This window comes from Crocodylus porosus, unplaced genomic scaffold (assembly GCF_001723895.1).
Source record: "Crocodylus porosus isolate Cpor-Errol unplaced genomic scaffold, CroPor_comp1, whole genome shotgun sequence".
Lineage (NCBI taxonomy): Eukaryota > Metazoa > Chordata > Crocodylia > Crocodylidae > Crocodylus > Crocodylus porosus.
The window spans coordinates 24,138,345-24,144,359 of NW_017728916.1; the positions used below are offsets into that span (position 1 = coordinate 24,138,345).

The window sequence follows — 6,015 nt, forward strand, 5'->3', positions numbered from 1 at the left end:
CTCCTCTGGACCCTCTCCATGCTGTCGACATCCCTCTTGAAGTGCGGCACCCAGAATTGGACGCAATACTCCAGCTGCAGCCTGACCAGTGCCGCATAGAGGGGGAGGATCACCTCCTTGGACCTGCTCGAGACTCATTTGAGTCCAGTTTTTTTCTCCCGCCCAGGTGGGGGGTCAGGCTTGAAGATCTACAAGGTCCCTTCTGACCCGACTTCTGTGATTCTATGATTCTATTCTAAATCTCTTTTGCTGCAATATAAAGGCATTGCTTCTCATCCTACCTGCTGCACCAAGGGAAAAAATGTTCTTTTTATGGCAGTCTTACTTGAAGGCTGCTGTCATGTGCCCCCTTAGTCACCTTTCCTCCAACTTAAGGTATTCACTAGTTCATGTCTGGAAAATGCCTTGCAGCAGGAAATTTCTCAGAAATTCTTAAATGTCTCCCTTTGGCAGCCTCCCATTACCCTGCTTTCTGTGTCAGGATGATCCTGATACCTGAAAACATAGACCCTGAAAAGATGATTGATGAGCCAAAGGAAGGCAAGAACCAAGCACAGCAAAATAGAAATACTGGTTTTTAGAAAATCAGACTTGAGGAGCCTTAGAGGACTGGTGGGCAGGATCCCAAGTGAAGCAAAGCTAAAACCAAGCATTGTTCTTACAGATTATTTGACAGCTGCCTTTATCACCTGGAATCAACGTGTAACCAGTCATGCTAAAGAAAGACTCTTAATCATTCATATGCATTGTAGGCCTTGGCCATGAAGTGTAAATGTAAATTCAACATAAACCTTGCCAAACCTCAGTCTGGACAAGATGGTTGCAACCCAGTCCTGAAACATATGAGGGCTTCAACAAGCCCTTTTGAATGACAAGGTTTAAAAAAAAAAAGGAAGCCTCTCCTGGTTCCTACATGTTTTTATTTCTTACAGATTCAACCATTTAAATACTAAATGGCAGATTTAGTACTAAACCAAATCGCTGATGAAGAAATTGAAATGGCAGATTTAAATACTAAATCCATGTTGGAATATACCGCACTCCTTGAGAAGACAGAAAAAGTCCAAGGTGATCTGAGGGACTGGGATATTCTACATCAAAACAAATTTAGCTTCCTATGGGGATACTTATATATGGAGATTTATGCAGCCATGTAAAAGCTTACATGATACACAGCCCCTAATTGGTCAGCGGCCCCCTATGCCTCTGGTGGTCCAGAGCATCCTCCCAGAAAGTCTGTCTGAGGGACTCAGTCCTGCCTTCCCTCTCTGAAGCTGCAGCAGGCTGTGGTCAAGGTGATGGGACCTGTGATGGGCCTCTTCTCTATCACAAAGGACATCACGATACTGTTTTTGAGAATCTCCCCTGTCTCCTGCTGCAGTATGAGGGAGGGGTCGACAGTCTTCATGTCGCTGTGATGAGATGCCACCTGGAAAACCAGCATTGGTCTCTGTCTGTATGTGTGGATGTGCACACTGGCATGCGCGCGCATGTGTGCCTGTATGAATTGCCCTAGGAACTTCATAGCTCTTTAGGGCTTTCCTGGAGCAGTTCAAGACTCCTTAATGGATCAGCCTTGCCTATCCTTGGGGGCCTAAATTCACAGCAGCCTGACCTGTAGATCATGGCCGTGTTGGGAATGCCAGTTCCATTTTCTGGGAAGTCTGATAAGGGGAGACAAAATTAACTATTGGACCACTCCTTCCAGCTGAATTTCACTCTGTTTCCTCTGGGCTTGGCCTCTCAAAGCTCCGCGGAGTAGGGAGGATTGGAGATTGTCTCTTATGGAGTACAGGGATTATAGTCAGGGCCTGACAGTTTAAAACATGGAGATTTGGGGCTCCTTATGATGGGTTATAGAAGTGGATGGCTACCACCCCACTGCCTGTGAAGCATGTCTCTCCTGGGTGAAACAGGCTGCACTCTGTCTTTATTTGCACCTGTGCAGCCCCCAGAAGGGAAAATCCCACTTCAGCTCTGTGCTCCCTATTCCTGTGTCCCTAGGCCTGTGTGGGCAGATGCTGGTCACTTCCAGGGCATAGGCAATGTGTGCCACCTGAGTCAGGGGGCAGCACATGACCCCCAGCAGCCAGTCAATGACCAGGGAAGGGGTGCCCCCAAGGCCTATCTTGTCGACCAGGGGGAGGTCCCCTTTGGTGGATCGTGCCAACTGGGAAATGGCTGCAGCACTCCCGGAAGTACCAGCAGTGCTTCATCTGGTGCCCCCCACTCCACAGCTGGCACTTGCAGGGGGGCACCAGTGCTCCCACCTGCCCCCCTGTCCATCACCTAATCAGGGAGTGCTACCTGTCAGAGGTGCACCAGTGCACTCAAGGGGTGCATATGCACCCCCGTGAACCCCCTATGCCTTGTCACTATTTTGGAGCCTATGACACCCATGGGCTGAGGGACCCGCTCTCTTCCTGGCCTCCTTTCAAAGGAATCTGAATCTCCAGAGAGTGGTAATCCAGATGGGTGTGTATTCAGGGTACTGAACAGGAGCTCAAACAGCACAATATGTGTTGTGGTCAGAACTACAGATGTGGAAAATTCCAGCACCAAAGCAGTAAAGCACTAAGCATGAGGCAATGGGGTATTTTTTCTCACTCACTAATTTTCTGCTCTTGCTCACTCCATGGTTCTCTCTAACCCTCCCCTCTGACTGTCACCTTCTGTTGCAGAGTCTGAGCCAGCTCTTTGAGGTAGCCTATGATTTTTAGGTTCTTCTCCCCAACAAGAAGCTCAAGACCATCTGCTTTGCCCTGCACACCCAGATAAGGGGAGGTCGTTCCTGTACTGCTCATCCTGAGGCCCATAAGGCCCAAGTCCCTTTAGCCAGACAGATCCAGCTGATGGCAGTGCAAAGCTCCACTCTGCTGGCAACCTTGCCCAAGAAAAAGAAAACAGATGGTGGCCTCCTTGTCTACCCTCAGTCATGTTCCACTGATGGGGCAGGTCCATGCAAATCCCTTTGTCATAGCAAGTCAGAACCAGAACAATCAACCCTGCTGTCTAAGTCCAGCCAAGAGCAGCCATGCTGCTAAAGAAAGTTGGAAATCAGAATCCCCCCTTGTTTGTGGTCTGGACCTTTGAGTTCTTGGCTCTTGCTGTGATTGCAATGATGTCTCCTGGGGCTCAGGAAGACTCTGGTTCAACTCATAGAAAGTGGGAATTTAGGATCCATTGCACACTTTCACCACCATCCAGATGGGACTGTGGAGAGTCCCTTCCCTTCTTCCCACAGGTGTATGATAACACACAGCTGCCGAGACCAGAGAACCACGTCAAGGTGTTCTACTGTCTCAGTCTGCTTGGTAAGGACAATAGACTCCAAGTGACACGGGGATTTCCTTTGAACCTCCATGCACTGTGCCAAACCTTGGAAAGGGGAATAAGAACAAGGACTGCTAAGGTCACTGAGGTAGTGCTCTTCTCTCCTGCAGCCTGTCTCTCCCCAGACCAATTTATTTCCCTTGCGGGCTCCCAGCTCAAGACGGACAAGGAGGCAAGTCATGTGGCATCCCTGTCAGTCTTTAGTGGCATCATTGCTGCTGACTATAAGTATGACCAGAGCAAATGTGTTGACTGCCATCTTGGCTGAACCTTCAGGAACTGAGTTAGGTCTGTCCAGGACTAATAACCTGCTGTGCTATAGCTGCACTCAAGAGCCCTGGATGCATAGAGCTAGAGCAAGACCTATGTCCTCTGCTGCTTCATCACAGAGGGCCAGTAGCACCCTGAATCTTGCTGGATGACACAGGTATGCTGGGGCCAAATTCTGGTCAAACACCTTTCCTGGCAGCACTCTGAAGTCAAGAGGTTTAACAAGACCTTTGTTATGGGCCAAGAGACTTTCCCAGGTTCCAAAGGAGAGACAGGAGTTTGTGCAGGTTGCCACAAGCAAGTCTTTTGAAATCTGGGTGCATCTTGCTATGGAGGGTGATCTCCCAGAACAAATCATATTGTACCCTCCTTCTCCTTCCAGTGCCAGAGATGCAAAAAATATGAAATAGTCAAGGCCACACAGTGCTCACTTGGTTCTCAGAGTACTGAGGTGATGTGATTTGTGAATAGTGGCTGTGCTAGGGATGGCACATGGACCTGACACAAAATTCACACCTGAGATTCTTGGTTCTCTTGTAGAGAAAATCTTTCCTTCCTATCACCATCTTCAGGGAAGGCAGTGCAGAGAGTCTGCCCCTCTGGTTCCATAGCTGGGGGAGTCGGGATCTAGGGAAGTGTTATCAGATTGCCAGTGGGGAGGGGGATCTGCTTTCCCTCAGAAGCCAATATGGGACTACTGAGTAGCAAGGACACATTGTTCTCTTGCCTGTGTGAATGGGGCCCTCTTTATAACCCCTAGAAGTAAATCTGGAGGCCTGGGGACCCTCCTCCCTCCCTGCCACCCTGTCCAAGGTCTAAGGGGGGGTTGTGCCATGGTCAGTCCCCTCCACCATTTGGGCACAAGAGCAGTCTTGACTCCTGTCTGCCCTCTCCTGCCCTCCAGGTGAAGAAGGCCATTCTCCATTTCAGCAGGATGCTACTCAATGTGCAAGGCCTGGATGACTGGGCCTAGGACTTAGTGGCCTATATTTTCAAGCAGTCCAGCTTGTCTGGCAGCCAAATGGTAAGAGAAATGGTAGGAGAAATTGAGGGACTTGGTGCTGCTGTCCTAGCAGACTGAAGCCTGCCATTGGCTTGAACAGGAGCATAGAGTGCCCCAGGGCAGCCAGGCTGAGTCATTAGAACCAGGGTCAGATCAGTTCCCCTGGTACAGATCTAGGGAGCTCTAAGGGAGTGGAGCTACTCTGGATTTTTTCCAGGGTCTCAGGGAGACCAGACTGACCTGAACTATGTACATCTTCTGATGAGGCTGAGATTTACCCCTTCAGGCACCAAGGAATGAGAGAAAACCCTGACCACACAGTCTGTCAGGGAAACTTCTGTGAGAACAGATATGTTCTCTTGTAAAAATAGACTCCCAAGGATGCATCTTGGTGCCCAGGACATAGCTTGGCCCATTGATAGAGTCGGATTGACAAGACACAGAGGATTGAGCTGGCTGGGCCCCTGGAGCAGACGGAGCAGAGTGGGTGTGTGATGCCTGCACATTTGTGTCCACTGGGCTGAATCTGAAAGGTTATCTTGTAAGGACGAGGGAAGTGAATACTTGCCAGTTTTCACTCCCAGGCCCCAGAAACGCTTTGTGTCCAGCAAGTCATTCTACTGTGTTTGAGGTGTTTGTAAATTGGGAACCTGCCCACCAGCTTGGCTTTTCTGTTATCTCAGCTCCAGTGGGCTCTGAGCAGGACATAAAATCAATGGTAACTGTGCAGCATTCAAGCTGGTTGCAAAGGAGATGGAGACTGAGTGTCCAGTCAGTGCCTCTTGACTAACTCATGAGCTTTCTGTCTGTCTCCTGTGGCAGAAGTCCAAAAACCGTTCCCATCAGGATGCTGAGGAGGAACAGAGCATCCAAGCCACCTGTGTGGAGATCCTGGAAAATCTGGATGTCTCAATCAGTGGCATGAGCCAAGTAGGTGACCAGTTACTGCCTCTGCATTAGTGATTGGCACTTCTCTTCATCCCCTGCATTTCTTTTCATCCCCTGTGAGGGATGAAATCAGTGAGGGACCCTGTGAGTCAGTGAGAGACTCTGGATTTACCCCAAGGGAGCAGAGATCAGAATCTGTCCCTGAGCCCACTGCAGTGAGGCCATGACTACATATCCACCTCGGTGCACAAGAAATAAGTGGTCAGCCATCTGCACCCTTGATGCTAACCCCCTGGGCCTGTGGCTGCAGCAGAGCTGTGTCCCTTTGTGGGAGGCGTGGATGTTCCCTTAGGTAGACAGTTGCCTGCAAACCCTGGATTCAGGACTCCATTGCCCAGAAGGCCTTTTCCACTTCCACGTCCCCTTGGAAATCTGAAATATACCACAGAAGGCTCTCTCTCTCGCTCTCTCACACACACACACACACACACACACACGCAGCTTGGCAGCTTGGAAGGACA

The 6,015-nt window shown here is 49.7% G+C and overlaps 1 long non-coding RNA gene across 1 annotated transcript; it reads left to right on the top strand.

The window, feature by feature from the left end:
* The first annotated feature begins 4,424 nt into the window (after positions 1-4,424).
* LOC109311112 lies at positions 4,425-5,500 on the top strand. The gene is made up of 2 exons (XR_002101425.1): positions 4,425-4,627; positions 5,429-5,500. It is a non-coding gene; the product is annotated as an uncharacterized LOC109311112 (long non-coding RNA).
* Positions 5,501-6,015: the final 515 nt, after the last annotated feature.